At 43.1% G+C, this 22,748-nt stretch overlaps 1 pseudogene; it reads left to right on the top strand.

The window, feature by feature from the left end:
• The first annotated feature begins 2,362 nt into the window (after positions 1 to 2,362).
• Positions 2,363 to 2,908, top strand: LOC113920840 (annotated as a pseudogene).
• The last annotated feature ends 19,840 nt before the right edge of the window (positions 2,909 to 22,748 follow it).

Raw genomic sequence — 22,748 nt, 5'->3', positions numbered from 1 at the left:
ACTTGTGTATTTACGACAGCTGAAACAGGAAGGCAGAGTACTGCCTTGTCTGACCTCAGCTGGGAATGTGGATGAACGTTTTTTTCACGAATTATCATTCTGAAAACCAAATTGCCCCCTTATGCCTTTGATGCTTCAGTCAGTTCTTGCTCATTAATGCACACAACACTATTAATTTTTTCATAGCAATACTCTATATTCTCTTTGTAATGCGGTCTGGTGTCTTATTAAATTTCTGGCCAGCTGTCTCTGTTCGGCAGATGTCTTCATTAGGCTGCCGGGGACAACTCTTGAAGCTTTCCCTATGAGGTTTCGGCCAAGTCCAAAGCTATTGGTGCACATGAATGGCTTACAGTTTTTTTTTTTCCCCTGAAATGAACTTCCTTGCCTTTGTGAATCTTGAGTCTCATCAGGCAAACATGCCAACCAGGAGTCAGTTTTGCTGCATGCTCTCCACGCTTCATGAACTAAATCAACAGTGGGATCCCAGCAGATGCTGGTACCTCCCAGAACAGGTCTGGGATGTCCGGCAGGGTTTTATGCTGACTGATCCTGCAATTCTAACACCAGTGCATACACCACATGGTTTTTTCTTGCTGTTCTCTGATTTCTGCTGGGGTCTCTCTAGCTATTTTGCAGCCCTCTAGCTATCTTGCAGACTTGATGCAGATGTTTTTAATGAACATTTTTTTTTTCCTGATTATAAAACTAATAATCTAGAAAGTTTGGAAAATATAAAAAGAACAGAGAAAAATAATTAAGTAATTTTAATGCTTCTATCCTTGCCACATAGTGGGAACTAGTCTTAATATTTTCCTGGTGGGCATTATTAGCCCTTCATGTGGCTTCACCAGGAGCGGAGAGTGTCTGGGGTACAGGAGCAGGAGAACATGCTGGTCCCATTTAGTGTCTGCACCTGAGAGTCAAATACGGGCCCCTGCGGGGGTCCCTTCTGGAGGAACTTTTAAAGGGGAGTCCCATGTTCTGCATGTGCAGTAGGGAGCAAGAACAGAAATTCTGGCATGTAAATATTATGTGACAGCATTTGTATTTGTAGGCTGCTGACGTCTTAGATGTTCCAATTATGTGTTTCTTCTTCCCATTTCTCTATTCAAATTGGGATATATTCTATGTATACTATTTTGTATTCTGCTCTTTTTCACTTAATACTGTAATTTCCTCATGCTATTAAGTACCTTTTTTTTTTTTAAAGGCTTAAGCTTATAAAACAAGTATAGGGAGAAAAAAGGAGACCATCCCAGCCAGCAACCTCTCCAGACATAAAGACTCTGCATCACCAATATTTAGTATATGGGATAGGTAAAATAGAAAGGGGAGAGAGCATGGATATCTGTTTATTTGAAAGTAATTTACATTCATAGTCAGTGAATCTATAGTTACTGAGTTCTGACTTTTGCTAGGGAAGCAAAAAAGGTAAGAACAGTCTTTGCCTTAAGAAACTTCAAATCTAGTTTGGGATATAAGATTTGAACTTTATAAAAAATTGAATCATACAGAGGTTAAATAATATTTAATAGTAGCATAAACATTTCACAGAAAAGCTGGTGCTACTACATGGTACAGATAATAGTGAGTCATAAAGTAATCATTCCTGGAAAGAACCTTTGGAATCACGTCACCCAAACTTCTCATTTGTACCATTAAGCGGGCATACAACATACCTGATAGTTGTTTGTTTATCTGTCTCCGTCTCCTCCTCTATCCATGACCCCCCACCACACCCCTCAGCCCCTTGGGGATAAGGCTGGGCTTGGGCCATTGCCATAAGTCAGGGCTACTCCATACAGAAGAAGAACTCATTTTAAGCACTCAATAAAGTTTGTGGAAATAAAATGGAATTGACTGTGTCAGGTACACCTCTGTACCCCCAGTGTTTTATAATAATATGTGATCAATGAATGAAGACGGAACAAACAGACAATGACAGGTGCTTTGGGAAAGGGGGAAGAGCATGAGCTCTCATGTTTAAAACATGATCCATCACATATTGATTGCACTGTCTTTGGAAAATTAGTGAATGATTCTGAGTCTTTCTAGTCAGTGTATGAATCTGGCTGGTATGTATTTCTAGCCTTATTATACAGCCTAATTTCTAAACCTATTTTAAAACACTACCTTTTCTGAGGTCGCTGATCCTGATGCATAGTCACTGCGGCCCATCACCCCTGCCAGGAGTCCCATAAGGAAGCTGCTGGTGGACCTGACTTCCAAGGGACCTTCTTTGGAGCTGGAGCTGGAGGCCACGGTGAGCAGAAGTGGCAGGGCCGAGGCTCAAATAGGAGTTGCTGCCAAGGCCAGAGCCTGTCTCTGACCATCAACAAGGGCGGATGGTCGGTTCATCATGGGTGGCTTTTTCTCAAGTATTTTTTTCCAGTCTTGGTTGAAACCCAGGAAATAGGGACTTTAATTTTGGTATTGAATGGAGCAGGAAAAACTATCATTTTGTACAGATTGTAGGTTGGACGAGTGGTTACTAGTATTCCTACTATTGGATTTCATGTTGGGACGGTAACATACAAGAACCTTGAATCCCAAGTCTGGGATCGAGGAGGACAGACAAGTATCAGGCCATACTGGAGATGTTATTCTTCAAACACAGATGCAGTCATTTCTGTAGTAGGCAGTCATGTCCCGAGACCAAGTTGGCATTCCCAAATCAGAGTTAACTGCCATGTTGGAGGAAGAAGAGCTGAGAAAAGCCATTCTGATGGTGTTTGCAAATGAGCAGGGCATGGAGCAGGCCACGACTCCCTCAGAGATGGCAAGTTCACCTGGGTTACCTGCACTGAAGGACCAAAAATGGCAAATATTCACAACTTCAGCAACTAAAGGCGCTGGCCTCAATGAGGCAATGAAATGGTTAGTTGGAACACTAAAGAACAGATAGTAACTCGGTCACTTCTGCCCCTGAGAGGAACACCACCTCACATATCCCTTTGGAAACAGTTAAGTGTGCTTCGTGCTGCTAAATATTAAAACCATGTGATTGTTGGCATGCATTGAACTGACTACAGTATGTGTAATAAATATAAAAAATAAGTATTCGGTTGGAAGGGTAACTCACCGTGATTGAACCAACTGAATGTCTGTTCTGTGTAATGTAACATCCTTCCTTGCTTTCTTGTGTTCAGGATATATTCTATTGGTATGGCATTCTTACTCAAATAGAGTCCTGTTAAAGACTCTACTCTTCCTGAGGAAAAGACCCTCCTGTTTTTGAATTAGTGAGTGCAGCTTGTTTGTATAAACACTAATAAATATCTTAACTCAAAAAAAGAAAAAAAAAACACTACCTTTTCTCTTTTGGTTTAATTTCATGATTTCATGATTAATCCAATTTATATAATCAGTAAAGTTCTATGTTATTTTGAAGATGCTTTGAACTTGGGTGACCATGAGAATAGAGGTCACAGTAATGGGATAGGGATACCAGAAGAATTAACTGATTTTGGAGGAAGGTCATGACTTGCACCTGCCGCAGTTCACTAGGGTTGCCATAACAACGGACTGGCTTCCAACAAGAAAAATGTCCTGAACAAACCCGTCCCATTCTTTTTTCATCTGTTAGTTTTCATTCCTCTCTCCTCTCTTGCAGTCCATATTATGTTAATCCATATTTACTTGTATTTTTTTTTTAAGATTTTATTTATTTATTTGTCGGAGACAGAGGGAGAGCGCAAGCAGGGGGAGCGGCAGGCAGAGAGAGAAGCAGGATCCCCCCTGAGCAAGGAGCCCGATGCGAGACTCAGTCCCAGGACCCTGAGATCATGACTTGAGTCGAAGGCAGACGCTTAACCGACTGAGCCACACAGGCGTCCCCATATTTGCTTGTATTTTCTAAATGTCTTGTTAAGGGCATATCTTGCTTCCTTAATCAGACAGTGAGTTATCTGTGCTTTTTCTTATATTTGAGGACCAGCTGGAGCACTCTAAGGGACCCTTTGCTGGATGAGTATGGGAAGTTGTCCCCAGCTTGGCTCTCCCAGCGGCAGGTAATGGAAGGAGGAGAACCATCAGGTTCCTTGGTCAAGCTTTTTGAGGGAGCCTTCTGCAGCTGAAGCGGGAGGTCAGCTGATGTAAGAGGTTCTACTCCCTGACCTTGGTCAATGTGAGGAAAGCCTATACCTGACAATGGGACCAAGAATAATGTGATCTAGTAGCTGCTGTAGGCAAAGGGCAGGGAGGGTCTGCTCAGTGCAATGCCCTGCCTACTTCCCCCCAGAATTCCATTTGGAGAACGAATACGACATTAAGTTTCTTAAGGAATCTTTCATTTTTAGGAGGTTCTGGAAAATAAATCTAAGAAGCTATTGGACTCCCCCCACCACCATTTTATACTCTTTGAACAGAACTTTCAAGAAAGAAAGAGCTTAGAATTCCCCAGTCTCCAGATCTTCTCAGACCTGTGGGTTGACCTGAGCCTGAGACGGACCACCATGGTGGATCCTGAAGCTGCTCTAAAGTTCTAGGGGCTGTTCAGGGACACCCAGCAGCCTAATAGGCCACACACCAACCCCTGGGCCCAGCGTGAACACTGCTGGGGTCACTGGCCTGAACCAGAATGATGCTCAGTAGTTCACTCAGTACCTTAAAACTCCTTTCCAATTGTTGCTCCGTCTTCTCATTAAGAAAACCCTGAAGTCCTAGAGAGACAAAACCTGGGTGCCAAATGAGATCTAGTACATGGTTCTATCAACAGTTCACACTGCTGCACTTCTAGCCTATTATGTGCCATCCTCTTAATTCCATCAGGACTTTGTTTTACCTAATAATTTCATACCACTCAATGATAATTATCTTCATATTATAGGTACTGCACTGATGTATCCTAAGTAGTGACTGTCCACTTGCAGAAGTATGGTGAGACTTTCAGAGATATGGGCCAGGGATCTTTGATTAGGCTGACACATTTGTTCTGCTTTCCCCCCTCATTCATGCCACAAATATTTAGGTGCCTACTATACGTCAGGCACCAGATGGAGACAGGGCATCAGCCGCGAGCATCTCAAAGTCCCCACTCTCATGGAACCTATATTCTAGCAAGATGAGATAGACAGTATACACAAAAACAAATGCGTATGTGCTGTGATGTCAGGTAAGACATGTTATGAAGAAAATCTAGAAGTGGTGTGATGACTGTTGCTACTTGAGATTGCATTGTCAGCCGGGGAGGGGGGTACTTTTTCTGATGGCAGTTAAGTAAAGACTTGAGTGTAGTGAGGAAACAACTTGTGCAGATACACAAGGATAAGCATTCTGAGCAGGAGGATCTGCAAATGCAAACGACCGGAGTCAAGGGCATACCTGGTCTGTTTAAGGCAGAGTTGGGAGTTCTGTATGGGACTGAGGGAAGAATAGCAGGAGATGGGGGTGGTAGGGTCTAGATCGCACTGGGCTTTGTAAGTCACGTCAAGGATTCAGAATTTCTCTGGGTATAATGGGAAGCCACGGGGGGATACTGAGCAGGAAATGATTGACATTTTAAAAGCATCAGTCAGGTTGCTGCTTGAAGAATCAGGGAGCAAGACTGGAAACAGAGAGAAGGTGACTGCAGTGATCCCAGATATAGATTGGATTAGGGTTGCCAGAGGGAGAAAATCAAGCAGTATGGATATAAATCGAAGTCATTGGTAATCTTCCAATTCTTGGGTTGGATGATAGGTTTGTAGATTCATTAGATTAGTCTGTGTTACATCTTGCACATATAATTTATATATTTTTTTGATGAGTCAAATGTTACATTTAAAAACATTTTAAATTTAATAGAGAAAGAGAATGGAAAGAAAGGAACTGGGGACAGTGAATGCAGATCATTCTTTCAAGGAGAATTCCTGCTAAGGGAGTGGTCTTGGGGAGGCATGGAGAGGGATGCGGTGTCACTCGGATACAGCACCCCAAGTTTCTATGTCCCTGTGTGGATAGAAATGATCCCCCAGTCAACAGGGGGAGAATGATGATGGAGGGGAGAGAAGAGGAACTTCAAGAATGGAGTTCCTTGTTATCAGAAGAGGGTGGGGTGAGAATCCAGCGATGAGATGAGGCTGACCATTGGTAGGGGCAGGGTATTTCTGCACTGGGATAAGACGGAAGGCGGACTATAAGCAGAGATGCGTGTAGGATGGTAGATTTGTCATGCGAGCTTGTGAAATTTATTTTCCAATGACTTCTGTCTTCTCAATGACAAAAGAAGCAAGGTCAGCATCTGAGAGGGGGTATGGGGGAAGAGGTATTAGCGTTTGAAGAAAGAGGAGAAGCTCTGAACTAGGAAGTGGGAGAGAAAAGGAACAGGAAATGGGCAGGGTGGCTGGGCTGGCCTCAAGGCCCATGTGTGGTTTGTGGGAATAAATTTTGAGATAATTTGCCTGGTGGTTTTTGTTTTTGTTTTTGTTTTTTCTTTTCCCCAACCTTGTCCAGCTGTTCAGAGATAGAAAAGGAGTAGGTAGAGAACTGAATTTCACCAGGATTTTTTTTTTTCAGGCTACTACCTTGAAGGGAGAAGGGTAGAGCCATTGAGAAAGAAGGCAAGGGTGTGATTATAATGGTGGACAAAGGGATCTCAGCTCTAGGAGGAAGGAAGTGAGTGGTGGGCAGGGTTGGGATGATAGAATAGTGGCAAAGTGTAGGGTCAGGGGACTCCCAGTCCTGGTAGAGCCATAGAACTGTTGGCAGGCAAGTACTGATGGGAGTAAGACCAAAAGGTGTCAGGGAGTGGTTAGAGAGAAGGACACCTAAAACTGAGATATGAGAGGTGGTGAAGTCATTGATAACGACAAAGTCTAGGGTATGACATGGATGACTGTGTAAAAAGCAGGCTGGAGACCAGGAGCATCAGAGAGCAGTGATTTTAGAGGCCAGAGTGTTGGAGAGAGAGAGTCCATGGGCATAATGAAATCACCTCAAGGGTGATAAAAGTAGTAGTAGGGAGAAAAGTCAGGTGCTGAGGTCTCCAGTGAATGAGGAGGAGCTCATATGGAGTTCAGATGGTTGCAAAGGAAGACCCACAGATGCTGCAGACTGATGGTTGCCAGGAGGATGGAGAAACCATTGTCCAGAGGAAGCATTAGGAGCAAGGAGGCTCCTGCCCGACTCTGCTTTCCCATAATGCTCCTTGTCGGTTTTCTTTTCATTGTTCTGCTCAAGTGCCTGCTTACACATTTTTCAGTTAAGATTTGAGATATGTTAATTCTTTAAAACTCAACTGCCTTTTGTGGAAGTGACTAAATGAGTCATGTTTGAGTAAAGGTTTCCATGACCAGTGCAGGGCATAGGGAGGGGCATAAGGCTGTTCAGGAGAACTTTCCAGTGGAGTCCAGGATGTGGCTGGCTGAGAAGGTGATTCTCTGATCACACTTGGAGCAGTAGTTTGGGCCAGGTGGAGCCAGGGCCTCAAGGCCAAGGGAAAGAGATTAGATGCTGACCTCTATGGCAGGAAGGTCCTGAAAGGCTTTCTAAGCAGTTTCAAAACAGGACTTTGGAAGAATAAAGAGCAGAGATTGGAGTGGGAGAGGCTGAAGCCAGGAAAGCCAGCTGGGAGGCTTTGGTAGTAGTTACAGAGCCTGAATGGGAGGGGGGGAGGTACGGAAAGAAGGAAGGAGGGAAGGAAAGGGCAAATACAGGAGATATTTTGAGGAAAGAGCCGACATGATCTATCTGATTATTGCATATTGGAGATGAGGGAAAAGAAGAATGAGAAATGTCTCCAAGGCTATAAGCCTGGAGATGAGAGAATATTGTCACTACCAGAATAAACAGGGCAATGAGCAGGTAGGCTAGATTTGGAAGCAAAATAATTGTTTCATTTTTGAAAAAAAATTTTTTTTACTTCCTAAAGCAACACACAGTCATTGTGTCCTTATATTATAAATATAAGGAAATAAAAAGAAAATAACTAGAGGTAATATTTGGTATAGAATTTGGGTATACAGTTTGGTATACCTTGGACATCTTGTGGAAAAATAATTAGAGGTAAATTGGAGGTATACATTTTGGTATGGATATGTGTCTGAGAATTTTAAAGCATATGTTAAATCATATTTTACCTAAAATTGCACAACCTGCTTTTTAAAAAAAGATTTATTTATTTATTTGAGAGAGTGAGAGGTGGGGGGAGGAGCAGAGGAAGAGAGAGAGACCCTTAAGCAGACTCCCTGCTGAGCGTGGGGCCCGAAGTGGGGCTAGATCTCACAATCTTGAGATCATGACCTGAGCTAAAACCAAGAGTCTGAAGTTTAACTGACTGAGCCACCCAGGTGCCCGGCAAAACCTGCTTTTTAAACACTTAATATGTTGGAAACCTTCTATATCATTGCATGTCTACTACAATGCCATTTTGAATAACCACATATTCGTCCACTGTATGGATAATTTATTATACCAACCCTGTCTTATTGGATATTCAGGGTGTTCCAATTCTTTTGCTACCTTCCATTCTTTTCAGTAGCTATACTTAGAGCTAAATATTTGTTCATGGTCACGATTCTTTTTTTCTTTCATTCCTTTATTCTCCAAATACATATTGAGCACTGAGCCCATGGGATCAAAGGTGGATGTGATCCAGTCCTGAACTAAATTTAAGGTTCATGTGGTTCAGGGCAGGGAAACAGACAGGGAAGCAGACCTGAAGTTACAAGGCGAGCCCCACAAACTAATTCTCCGATTTCCAAGAACATTGTATTTTTTGTTTTATTTATTTTTTTTTAATTTTTATTTTATTTTATTTATTTATTTCAGAGAGAGAGAGAATGAGAGATAGAAAGCACGAGAGGGAAGAGGGTCAGAGGGAGAAGCAGACTCCCTGCTGAGCAGGGAGCCCGATGTGGGACTCGATCCCGGGACTCCAGGATCATGACCTGAGCCGAAGGCAGTCGCTTAACCAACTGAGCCAGCCAGGCACCCGAACATTGCATTTTTTAAAATAGAGTTTAAAATTCCTATCTTCAACACTTTGTAAAATGTTGTGAAGATTTCTTTAGATTAATTTTTAGAAATGAAATTGTGATTCAACATTTTAAGATTTCAATCCGTGTTTCCCAGTTGCTCTTCAGAGAGGCCATACCTGCGGTACCCCCAGGACTGGTGCGGCAGAGCCTGCAGACCCTCCCCTGGCACCCACTCTTGCCCCTTTCTAAGCGTAACAGATATCCTCCAAATTATAGCTGGGCACTCAGCTTTCTAGCTATAGATTAATTTCCCACCTTCCTTTGCAGCTCTGTGTGGCCATGTAAACTTTATTTTGCAATGTGGGATGTGTAAGAGAGGATGAGTGAAACTTCTGGTTCCTTTCCGTAAAGATGCTTACTCTGGACATTCTCTTGTCAATTCCCTGTTGATGGCTGAAAAACAGTGATAACGGGGGCTATCTTGGAAACACGGGCTGGGGATGGCAGAACGAGCACAAACCCTAGATCGTCTCCCCCTGGACTGTCATGTGAGTGAGAATTAAACTTCTATATTACTTAAGCCCCTGTACTGTTGTTACACCAGCTTAGCTGTCCCCAAACTCATATACGCAGCATCTAAGAGTCTTTCTTAGCCTTGCTAACACTTTGCACTTTTAAGGCCAAGAATATTCTCTCTTTTAATTAAAGTTTCTTTAGTGGCCAAAAATTGTACCTTCTTTTATTTACATGGTTAATGGTTATGGAATTAGGTTGACCTTCTTAGTTGGGATTTTAACAAGCAGTTCCATGATTTGCTTCCTGGTTGAACCCTATGCTCCTCATTTAACTTGGAGTTAGCCTTTACTCCCTTTCCAGCCCCACATCTAATCTGTCAAGAAATTCTTGGCTCTACTTTCCAAATAGATCCAGAATCTGACTACCTCTCTACACTTCTACTACTACCATCCCGCGCCCAGCCCCGTACCCCCCAACTTTTTCCCTAATGGGCATGCAAAGTGATACTTTAGAAACCACCAGAGTTCATGTCGCTCCTGTGCTCGAACCCTCCAGCAGCTTCCCGTAGTATTCAAAGTAAGAGCCAATGTTCTCTGTTCCTGCCCCGATGGCCTCCTTGCTGGTCCTGAATGGGCCAGGCCCACCCTGAGCTACGGCCCTTTGCATTGGCTGTTCCCTGTGTCCTTTATTCTTTGTCCAGATATAGCCACAGCTCACTCTCTCACCTCCTTCAGGTCTCTGCTGAAATGCTGCCCCTCAGCGAAGCTCATCCTCACCCTGTTAACAACTTCAGCACCGCCCTCCCCAACTGGGCAGTCCTGTTCTCTCTTTCTTGACTGCACATTTACCTCCCTATAGCCCATGTCACCCCCTAACGTGCTATGTACCGAACAGTTTACTCAATATGCTTATTGTTTATTTTCTGTCTTCACTGGGATGTAAATGACGCTAGGGTAGGGATTTTGTTTATTTTGTTTGCTGCTCGATGCCATGCATCGTACAATACCTGGCACGTAGGAAACGTATTTATTTCCTACTGCTGATGTAACAACTTGCACAAAACTTAGCGGCTTAAAACAACACAAATTTATTAACTTACAGTTTTCAAGTCAAAGTGTTGGCAGGCTTATGTGCCCTCTGGAGGTTTCAGGGGAAAATGTGTCTCCTTGCTTTTTCTTCCTCTAAAGGCTGTGCCCATTCCCTGCCTCTGGTCCTCCCTCGCGACCAGCTCTGCTGGTAACACCTCATCACCTTCCCTGACTCCTGCTTTCCTGCCCTTCCAGTACCCTTAGAAGGACCCCTGGGGTTACACTGGGCCCACCCGGTGTATTAGTTTAACATGGGCTGCCCAATAACCAAACATCATAGACGAGGTGGCTCAAACAACAGCACTGAATTTTCTCACGGTTCCGGAGGCTGGAAATCTGTTAGGGTGCCAGCATGATGGGGTTCAGGTGAGAGCTATCTTTGTGGCTTACAGATGGCTCATTTCTCACTGTGTTCTCACTGGTAGAAAGAGAAGGAGATGGGGAGTTGGAGAGAGAGAGAGAGAGAGAAAGAGAGAGAAAGCTCTCCCGTGTCTCTCATGAAGGTATTAATCCCATCCTGAGATCCCTACCCTCATGACCTCATCTAAACCTAATTATCACCCAAAGGCCTCATCCCCAAATACTATCACGTTAAGGGTTAGGGCTTCCCTGTATGAATTTTGAGGGGACACAATTCAGTGAATAGCACCCAGATAATCCAAGATAATCTCTCTTTCTCTCAGGATCCTTAGGGACATCTGCAAAAAGCCCCTGTTGCCATGTGAATCCTTTTCATATTCATAGGTCTCAGGAATTAGAACATGGTCATCTTTGTGGGCACCATATAACTGCCTATCACAGCAGGTGATTAGTAAATATTTGTTAAATGAGTGAATAAAGCCTTTGGCATATTTAATACATTTCCAGTTTGGGTCTGGTTGCTGTACATATAATTCTAGTTCAGGCCAGACTGTCCTCACCTCTGGGGTTCTAGTGGCTAATTGTTTCCAGGGGACCTTGGCTGTGGAAGTGCCCCTCCCCCCCCCCAGTGACATAGCCTCAGGTCAGCTCTCCATCCACAGAGCTTCCCTCAGCTCGCTGCAAAGTATGAGCTGATAACAGCTCTCACTTCATTCCCTACTTCTGCTTTTTAGGCCTCTCGATTCTCTAAATATCTGGTAGCCTCTACCGCAATGTTGGCTCTCAGCCCTTACCCATCTCCTCCGACACCATCTACAGGTCACGCTTCCTGAAGGGCCCTGCGCGGGCTTCTCCCTCCTCTGCTGTGGAGGGCAGGGCTGAGTGTTGGCACTTCGGTGACCATAATTGGGAGGAATACGTTTTATGGGAGCGAGTGGTCACAAGCTCAATCCTACTGTAGTAGCTCCAGCCCCCAAGGAGAGATGTAAACTGCCATTCATTTATTTGTTCCACCAGTGTGTACAGGGCACTTTGCAGGGCAGGAGGGCACCAAGCTCTGCCCTTGAGAAGTTCACTGTGGATCAGGTGTCGCAGGAGCACTGATGAGAGTGAGAGGTTGGCGCGTGCTTCCTCCAAACCACAAGGGGCGCTGCTCTAAGCTAGAGGCTCCGTGTGACTCCTAGGGACAGAACTGACTCTCTGGTTGGAGGTACCATGAGGCAGATTCTATGGAATGAGTACTATTTGGTTTTGTTGTCAGTGTCCAGCAAGGCTGCCAAGTCTTCACCAGGTGCTGATTTCCCTGTCATAGGAAATTTTCAGGCAGGGGGCGGGAAGGGGTCAGAGAAGACTCCACCAGTACCTGGTGGGAGATGAAGTTATATGACCCCAAGCTTCCTTCCAAGTCTAAGGTTCTGTTTTGGGTGAGGTTGGGGCACCAGGCCGAGAAAGCCCCACGATTAGTTCTTGGGTCTCTGTCAGCTGCAAACAAGGGAACCCGCTCTGGCTGGCTGAAGCAGAGAAGGGATTTAAAGGACATTAGTCACTCCCGCAATAGGATACTTTTCCAAGCACAATGGAGGCTGAGGTTCCAGGAACAGGAAACCACTCCCTTTCCTGTGGCGGCCAAGTTCGTTCGTTCGTTCGTTCGTTCGTTCCTTCCTTCCTTCCTTTCTTCTTCCTATGCTGCTCGCATCCCTTCTTCAACCCTTTGTTCTTTCTTTTTTCGAAATTTTTTCAATATTGCCTTCATAGGAACATGAGCTCTATGTTCGGCATTTCTCTTTATATTTCCTGTCTTTTCTCTGGGACATAAATAGAATTGAAAAGAAGAGGGAGGGAGATTAGTGATTGTCTCCATTCATACAGCATCACTCTGCCCGCTGGTACTACACGACTGAGATAATCCTTACAGGATTATTTAGCCCACCTTTTCCTTTGTTTGCTTTCTTCTTCTTTCTTCTTCTTCTTCTTATCCTCCCCCTCCTCCTCCCCCTCCCCCTCCTCCTCCCCCTCCCCCTCCTCCTCCCCCTCCTCCTCCCCCTCCTCCTCCTCTCTTTTTCTTCTTTTTTCCTCCTCAGAGGTAAGGGATGGGCAGGAAGTATTTATAAAGGAAAAAATAAAAGGAAAAAAAAATTCCCTCCAATTCCGTGCCTCAGAAGTACGCATCTGGCAAATCTTCAACCAGGAGATTAGAAAAAGAAATCTAAATTTGTAACATAATTTATGTAAATTTCCCCTATTGCAGGGCATTGGGGACTTTCCTATTGTCTTCTATCACAAGCAGTGCCACAGGATGTTTGTTCACTTACATCTTTATGCATTTGTTGCTGCTATTACTGTAGGATAGGGTCCTTGAAGCGGCATTTCTGAATTATAAGGTGTGGGCATGTGTAGTTTTCATAGATAATGACAAATTACCCTCCTCCAAAGTTGTAAGATTTACATGTTTATCAGTAGTATGTGAATGCACATTTTCCTGCACTCGAACACTAAATGTGATTTCTTTCCTGTTTTTAGGTGAAAAATGGTATCTCTCTCTTTTAACAATGTTCTTTTGCTTTCCATTCGTTTGGTAGTTGATAAACTACCAAATAAGCAAAGCTTATTTGCTTAATGTTTATTTGACATTTTAATTTTTTCCTTTGTGACATGCCTATTCATATTTTTTAAAAGATTTATTTATTTACTTATTTTAGAGAGGAGGGGGAGATAGGCAGAGGGAGAGGGAAGAGAAAAGCAGACTCCCTGCTGAGAGCAGAGCCCGACAACCCTGAGATCATGACATGAGCCAAAACCAAGAGTCCAATGCTTAACTGACTGAGCCACCCAGGCATCCTGCCTAGTTGTAATTTTTGATGATTTTTGCACTGAGTTCATTGCCTTATTTATTTATTTACAGGGACTCTATAAATGACACTATTAACTCTGCAAATATTTTCTTCCAGATCTGTCATTTGTCTCTAATTCTAAGTAGTGTCTTTGATTGCTCAGTTAACATTGTCAGTCTTTTCCTTTATGTTTTCTGGGTTTTGCTTCATGCTGGAAAAGGCTTTCTTCACAAGATTATAAACATATTCTCTTACATTTTTCTACTATTTTTATACATTTTTCACTTTGCTAAATTTAATCCATTAGGAATATTTTGTTATAATGGTGTGAATCTGGACTCTAATTTTATTATTATTTTTTCAAACAAATGGCCATTTTTACCGGTTTAAAAAAAAATCCCTCCCTCCATTTTAGCTTATAGTTAAATCATTGTTAAATTATTGTATTTCTCCATCTATCCATCCTTCCAAAGCTGTTTTGTACATTCCAGTATGTTTTACTATTTTTTCACTATACCTATTCCAGTAATACATTGTTTTGTTTATATTAGTAAAAATTCTTCCTTATTCTTCCTTTCATGATTTTCTGGACTACTTCTGCACACTTTACATTTCTTCTCTGACACTGAATATTTTTCATGTTTATACTCTATCTGATTTGTTCTCCTGTGAGTTCCTTGTGCACTTTGCTGATTTAAGCACGGTGACTTTGAGATGGGAACTTGAAATTTCCCAGTTGAAGTGCAGGGCAGGCTCTGTAGGTGTGGAGCGGAAGGGCAGGGATCAGATCATGGTAGAGAGATTCTAGTTTGTGACTCACCCTCACAAGTGAAACCAAGGAATAGATGAGCTCTCAGAAGAAAGGTTTTGGGAGAGAGATGGGTGAAGGGCCAAGGACTAGCAGATGAGGATGGTCAACAAGAAGGAGAGGAGCCAAACTAGGATCACAAAATTCATACCAAAGAAAAATTATAAAGATCAAAATGCCCAGGGTACATAGAGGTTCTTGCTGAAAAAATAAGACTTTCAGGTTCTCTGTTTAGAAAGAGATGGCCAAAATAGTGTGGGTACAACATCAGTACTGTTGGCGGAGGATGGGTAGGCAATTCAGCTGTCACTTGCTCAAGGGGACAGACACTACATCCAAGTTTTATTGGTTACACTAGGATAGTGATGCATTTTTCTATGCTGGTAATAAATTCCAACTAATTAATTCACTTTCTGCTTTAACCAATGCCCCTGATGACTCAGGACATCAACTTCAAGCCCATGGCCAGGGCAGAATGGCAATCTTTTGAGTGTACCAGAGGGATGCTAATTGGGCCATCCAAGCTCTGAACCATTGCCCTTGGTCCTGATCAACAACAGAGACAGGCCATATGCAAAGAAACAGCAAACCCAGTTTTGTGTTGTATGAAAAGTATAGCTCTGTTGTCATCTCAGTGAGAAACAGGTCATAAAATTGTGAGTTTAAACACAGGCAGTTAGACAACCTGAAATACTGCATCAAGTATTTGAGATAAATGTGGTTATATAGATAGTTACTTTAAAAATGCCTGCTGTGTAGCTTTAATCCTGCTGTTCGGTGATGTCTATCATTTTTTGTTGACTCTTCAGGAAGTTCACTATTGTGGCTTTTACTTTTTTCATACTTATCCAGCTTGCAGGCTCTCAGCAGTTGAACTAGGCTTCTGTTCTACTCAAAGGTAGAAACCATTAGTTTTAAGTTTCATGTCATTCCCCTGACTGCCCCCCATCAGCCTCTCACCTCAAAATATACGTCTACACCTTCATCTCTGCCTCCAAAGCTCTCTGTGGCTTCACCCACATTTCTTCCTTTCTTCTCTCAAGGAGATACAGCCCTTCCTCACTTTGGACCAAAATTTTTGACATGATACCTCCTTTAATTTGCAAACAAGTTAAAATGACAGATAATGTTGAAAGGTTTCATTGAAAAATCACCAATCCCCTGATTTCACCCCTTTCAACTCTTTCAGCTGTGCTTTTTCTTGGTATTTCACCTCCATGTTTAAAAATAATGTGTATGTACCACTTTATTTTTTTAAAGTTAATTATTTTTTTTTCACGTGGGGGAAGGGCAGAGGGAGGGAGAATCTTAAACAGACTTCATGCCCAGCACATGAACCCGACGCAGGGCTCAATTTCACAACCCTGACATTATGACTCAAGCTGAAGTCAAGAGTCGAACTCTTAACTGACTGAGCCACCCAGGTGCCCTGCGCCACCTGCTCTTGAACATTTATAAATTGGCCAATACAGTTATAATCATACTTCTCTATTATATTCATATAAAGTGTACATGAGTAAAATTCATTCACAGCTGAGCCAAGTAGTATATTGTATGTAACATTTCCTTTATCATATAACTTTTTTTTCCCTGAGGAAGGGATTACCTCATTTTTTTTCTCTCTTTGAGTCTGGTCCTGATGCTTGCTTTGTCTTTTTAGACTGTGCTTGTGTTTGCCTTTTAGCATGCAATTCTGTAGTTTTTTTGTTGAAGGCTGGACATGATATACATGGTCAAAGGAACTGAGAGGTTTTATTGTGAGGTTTGACGTTTATCTGGCTAGAAGTTAGTCTGTGTTTACTGTGGTATCAGAAGCTGAAATTTCTTCCAGTGTCCTTGTTTTTTGTCTTCTCTTATCATCTTTGGATTTTTCTATAAACGTCTTAAATCGAGTCTGAAGCTCACTGTTCTGTTGGTTATGATCCCCTGTTACTATACAGGAGTCCTTTGATGTAGTAGTAAGGTGTGGGGGCAGGGGAATCATTCTGTAGTCCCATGATTGGGTCTCAGTCTATTACTGGACCTGACTTGGAGATCTTTCTTCCTCCACGTTGAAGGCTAGTGGGAGCTGGAGTTGGGTATTTCCTGTCCCCCAGGATGGTTAGGCATTGGGAACATCCCAGTTGGTTAGCTCTGGTAAAGCAGTTTCCCTTGAAAGCAGACCCTGTTAAGGAGAACGGAGAGGTATGAGTGATATCAGAATGGTTACTTTCCCTCCTTCTGCCAGAAGCACAAGAGGCTTTTTCTCCCATCTTCACAGTGAGAATCTGCTAGGGCCCATGGAGGTAAACTTCACAGAAGTGTGGGGGCCCCCTCAGAGGTTTTAACTCTCAAGCTTGTTCACACTGTATCTCCAGCTATCTATCAATTACAGCTTAAAGCTTTCTTACTCTAGTGGCCCCAGCTGTGGGTGTCTGCTTCTGGTAAGCTGTGATTACATTACCCCAACTGTCTTTCCAGTTCTGGGGGCAACAGTTTGCCCTGTGACCTCATGTCTTTGATGCATCTAAGAAGAGTTGTTGATTTTCAGTTTGTTCAAGTTTTTTTTTTTTCTTGATGTGAGGATGGGAGTGATGACTTCTGAGCTGTTTACACAACAGCCCGAAACCTGAAATCCGTTACTTTGAATTTCTGGCTAAGTTTTCTCATTCACTCCTAAAACCCTGTAAAATCTCTCTCAACGAAGTTTATCAGATTTTTATCTGTTCCTTTTGCGTGTTTGTTTATTTCCCGGAGACACCTTCTTGAAGCCCTCTGTTCTGCTTCTGCCTAGACTGTTTATGCTCTAATTGGCTGCATCCTGAGGTTTCCTTTTGCTATAATCCTGTAAGTTCCCTTCATGTTTCATCTGCCTTCTACCCTCTGTTTCATGAACTCATATTTTCTTCTTTTTCGGTTTACTTCCTTGTATTAGTGGAGTACATATTTTTATAGCTTCAGAAAAAAGATGCATTTGAAAGCACCTTTTAAAAGATCCTTGATACCTGAAAATGCCTACTTTACTCTCACACTTGATTACTGGTTTGGTGGGGCACAGGATTCTAGGATGAAAATAATTTTCCTTTAGAAAATTGAAATCATTGTCCTCTGATTTTCCATGTTACTCTTGAGAAGTCCAGTGCCACTTTGGTTCTTGGTTTTTCTTTTTTTGTTTTGTTTTTGTTTAAATGCTGAAGCTTTAGGAATTTATCTTTATCTCTGGTATTCTGAAATTCCACGAAGATGTGCCTTACTTTGGATCTTTTATTATGATTGGGCAGCTTAGACCCATTTCCCTGGAACCTCATGATCTTCAATTCTGAATTTCCTGTTTGTTCTGTTTTGAACTCCTTTAAGTTCGATGTTTGATCTAAATTTTCCTGAATCTTTATTTCCTATTTTCGAATGCTTTATTTTTTGTATAGTTTTTAAGGTATTTTCTTATTTCCCGGTACTTTTACCAAATTCAAAATCGTATTTTTATTTGGTACGATATTCTTACTTTCCACAAGTTCTGTTTTGGATCGCTATTTTTCCTATTTTTATCCTTATCCTATTCTTGTACCATAGATGCAATACCTTCTCTGACTTGAAAAAAAGTAATGACAGTTTTATACGCCTGCCCAAGGAGCTTTCCTTCCTATATCTGGTGTTTCTTGGCTGTTCTTTTATATCCAAGGATGAGTCACTAAAAAGCTGTCTGGAAGCCTTATGTGCATAGGCAGGGCTTGTGGCAGATGGAGCTTTATTGCCAGGTGCTCTGATGGAGTCCTGGAGCTAGCCTGGGGAAGGCCGGGGGTCCCACTCTTGCTCTGCAGAATCTTATCTACTCTCCTAATGCCACACCCATGCTCTTCTCCATACGTGCTGTCCCCCAGGCTGTAGCCTCTTTGGATCCATTTCATCAGACAGACGAAGTTCCCCGTAGAGCTAAGGAATGAGGAATGCCAGACTGTGTGGAAGAGCAGAAAATTGGGATCTTCCTCATTCCTGTTTTCAGGCCCCCAGCTGCGTATTTCTTCCACAGTGTCTCAGACTTTGAGCCTTTCTGGAGTGATGCCAGGTAAATCATCTTGCTTCTCATACATCTCTCTCTCTCAGCTAATTCATGTACCAGTCCTTCATCTTCATTTCCTTCCCGTGTACTAACCTCTCTCGATTTCATTGCATATAGATATGTCTCTTATTCTCATATTGAGGGTAGTTTTGAGAAAGGGAGTAGAGACATCTCGACTGCGGCAACTCGATGCCCTCCGGCCCCAGTGCCACGCTGCCTGCTTCTAGACATGACCTTGTGTCAGGACATGTTTAGCTGGGCTATAATTAGTTCCGGGCTAGGGAGGCAGCAGTGTCACTTAGAAGGATGGGGTGGGGAGGGGGAGAGGGTGCAGGTTCCAAGCCCTCGGGCTCCCTGCTCTGCTCAGAAGAGTTGGAGCCCTCCAGGAATGCTCACTTTCCACAGGCTGCCGAAGCCGCCAGAACCCACGCAGGTGCCTCCATCACCCACTTCAGCTCCACAGAGCTCAGCGGAGCTGCAGCTGCCCAGGAGCCCACCTCGTGGTGTTTTGAGGGCCACCAGGCAACCCTCCCAGAAAAATGGGTCGAATTAATCATCTACGTGGCCCTAGTCCTCCTCCAATGGTTGGTGGATGAGGAAGGTAAATGTCTGCTCTAGGAAGCAGACAACTGGACATGCACATTCATAACTGAGGGAAACCATCAAGAAGTAGAGCGCTGACCATGCTGGACAAGGAATTGAATGTGTATGCCTGAACAAGGATTGCTCTGTGTCCTCACAGACAAATGAGGTCGTGCTGGGAATTCTCTCCCCAGGGATCTGGCATGACTGACATGCAGTTCTATAAATGTACATGTTTGTCTCATCATTTTGTATAGTTTTTGAAAGTATTGATGTAGTTTTAATAAGTAAATATTTTTAGGTTACAGAACTTGACTTCTCATCTTTGTATAATTAAAAAACTCCAAATTTGAAGAAAAATAAAAGGTTGTGTATTCAGTCTTCGTGGAACTCCCTTTGTCGCTTCCTTAGTAGCTTTTGGTCCGCCTCCCTGTGGCACTGGCTCATGCTGCCTTCTCCATCCTTCCAGCATTCCAACTGCACGCTCCTGTTCTTGTGCTCTTTTTACGGTCTCCCTGTTTAATATGCTGGGACCTCCAAAGCCTCCAGCCATCTACTTTAGTTTGCAGCTGCCACTGTACAGTATTCTGCTTCATCAAAAAGACGAACTCCTGGACTCCCAATTCTCCTTCTCCTTCTTGACCTCTCCTCCACTGTGCACAAACAGGTGCAGAGTTGCTCACCCTGAAAAATGTCCTCTCTACCATGCAAACCCCTCAAGTGACCATCTTCTCGCATTCCTTCCACTGGCCAGCATCTCAGCCGAGTCTGTACTGCTGGCCTCTATCTCCTCAGCCCCCACAGACTGCTTCACTGACGCCTCACACCGCAACCTGGCTTGAGCCCCCCGCCATACAACTTAAATAAAATCTGCCTCCAAAAGCAGCAGATGATCTAAATTCTAGATCGGTTGTCTTTTCTCAACAAGCTTGATCACCTCTCCTTGGCTTGAAATACACATGATCCTGAGACTTGAGGCACTCCCTTACGGGTCTTGTTTTCTTTTTTTTTTTTTTCCCCTTCCTTACTCCACCCTCTCTCCCCAAGACCTATACTAACACTTGGCCCTTGGCTTTTAGTTGTCCCTTTTGGAATACCCTCATTTTATCCACAATCCCAGTATCCAAATTTCTGGTCCAAATCTCCAGCCTGTAACTGCCTTTTCAGTCCACTATTGCCCTGCATAAATAGGTGTTTTTCATACAAATATACTGTGAACACTTTTCTTCTTCCAGGTTTTGCTTCTCTGTCATCCTTGCCTCCAGATCTCCTTGCCAATTTTACTCTTTAAACCCCAGATATTGGGCGCCTGGGTGGCTCAGTTGGTTAAGCGACTGCCTTCAGCTCTGGTCATGATCCTGGAGTCCCGGGATCGAGTCCCACATCGGACTCCCTGCTCAGCAGGGAGTCTGCTTCTCCCTTTGACCCTCCCCCCTCTCATGCTCTCTCTATCTCATTCTCTCTCAAATTAATAAATAAAATCTTTTAAAAAAATATTTAATAAATAAACCCCAGATATTGTCCCATTTCTTTGTGAAACTTCTCCATCCAACTCAAAATAGGATAACTTTTTTTTCCCCCGAATTCCTGTAACAGCTATCATGTGTGTCATTTGTGAGTGCTCAACAATGTATTTATTATCAACATTCTTTACCCTGTTTCTCCAGTCCAGTGTTGTCTTTGAAGGCAGGGGGTGTCACCTGTGATTTGAAGTCTTAAGCTCCTCATGGTTGCTTTGCCCATGGTTGTTGCTCAGAGAGATTGTCGGTGATGTTATCAGTACCTCCCCATAGAGGCTGAATGTCACGGCTGGTGAGCTGAGAGCTTGTGAGGTTGGTGTTGTGTTTGGGCCCATGTTGGTTGGTGGACTTCCTTTTGCTCCCTTGGCCGGGGAGGGCGCTAGTCGTCCCTGGAGCCCACAGAAGTTCTGGTGAGGAGCGACTGGAGGAGGAATGTGGATGATGGGCAGCTTGAGGACCACCTTTATTTAGGTTGTTGAAAATCATCACCATGACAGAAGTCTGTAAGTAAATTTTAAAATTTCCCTTCCTTTGATGCATCAATAACTCCACCTTCATATTCAAAGCACAGCAAGGAATTAATCTCTTATTTACCGGAGAACAAAGCATTGACTGGAACCCACATTTTAGAATTTGAACGTAGTGTGAAAGATGAGAACCAAAATAAAACTGAACAAATGAGGAGCAACACCTGCAGTTATTCACACTTCAGGAATCCAGAATTTAATAACCACGAACAGAAACTCAAAAAAACAGCAAGTTCCGGAAATAAACTTTAATTATCATGAGTCTTCATCATTGGGTTAAATAAACTATCATCTGAGGATATCTCTGCAAATGCTGAAGTTCTGATGTCCTTAGGAGAGATGAATTTCAAATGTGAGCATTTAATCAAATAGGTCCTTTCTTTTTAATCACTGCTCTAAAACAAAAACAAAACAAAAACCTCTCTCATTTTTGTTTCTGTTTTTTTAACCGTTGGTTAAATAAAAGTTGCAATAGATACAATCTGCCCTGAGCAAACAGACCATACATCAATAAGCCAACACTTAAGTCTAAGCTGTTTTCCATGAGCCCCATGAAGCATTGCTAATTGAAACGTAACAAGCTATAATGCAGCAAATGCTCTAGTCTTGGGCTCTAGAATGGAAATGTGATCCTGCAGACATAGGGGCTTTTTCATTTAGCTGGAAGCGAGTGTGCCCGTGCAGTTGTGTGGCGTAATGTTTTCAATTGCTGAAGTGTCACTCTTTGTTATTTCACATTTATTGAAAAATGTAAATGCCACATGTAAGAGAATAACGATAGGTCTTGTTCCAGTCTGATGGCTTAATCCTACTAATCATGATAATATATGCTAGCCGGAGTTGGGACTATTTAATAAGACACTGGAATAAATTTGTTGTGCTTACACTTAAAGGAAATTAATAAAACTGCCTGCGTCGGCAACATTTAAAATTTTACTGCTTTTACATTTGTAAGAAACAGCACAAGGATGACCATTTGACAAGAACGGATGTACCTCAGTGAGGATCTTAGTCATTGAGCACAGGTGCAGATGTGCCCAGAGTGAGACACATGGGACTGGAGAGGGAGGAAAAGATATGAGCACGATCTTAGGTTTGTGCTTTCCATGACTGAGTCATCTGTGTGCACATTTTTACATTTGCATTTCGCAGGCCTCTCAGGTGACAGGGCAGATGTGGCCATGGCCACCTGCATTGTACAGATGAGATTCCTAAAGCTTGGAGGAGAGATTGTTTCACAAAGGTGGGGCCCAGGCTGTCCACTCGCCACCGGATGTACATCAGGTATTCATAGACCGTCTATATACACCTTCAAATGGAGATTGTGCTTCCACAACTTCTGTCAAAAAGCTCCCTGGCACCTGGAAAAACCTCAGGAATCTCTTGTTGTAGTGGGCGGGAGTGGTTGTTTGGGCTAGACCCCTCCACCCCTTTCCCTTCTCAGCTCAGGTGGCATCTGTGGGACCCAGGGACCTCGGCCTCCAGAACAGCTGCGGGCACAACTTTGCACAGAGAAGTTACTTGCTAAGTTCAGAGCTGAAAGCTACAACGTGATTATTCATAATCACGTGCAAAAGGAT

This window comes from Zalophus californianus, chromosome 3, assembly GCF_009762305.2.
Source record: "Zalophus californianus isolate mZalCal1 chromosome 3, mZalCal1.pri.v2, whole genome shotgun sequence".
NCBI lineage: Eukaryota > Metazoa > Chordata > Mammalia > Carnivora > Otariidae > Zalophus > Zalophus californianus.
The sequence above is the reverse complement of the archived record's forward strand: the minus strand, read 5'-3'. Positions and strand labels throughout refer to the sequence as shown.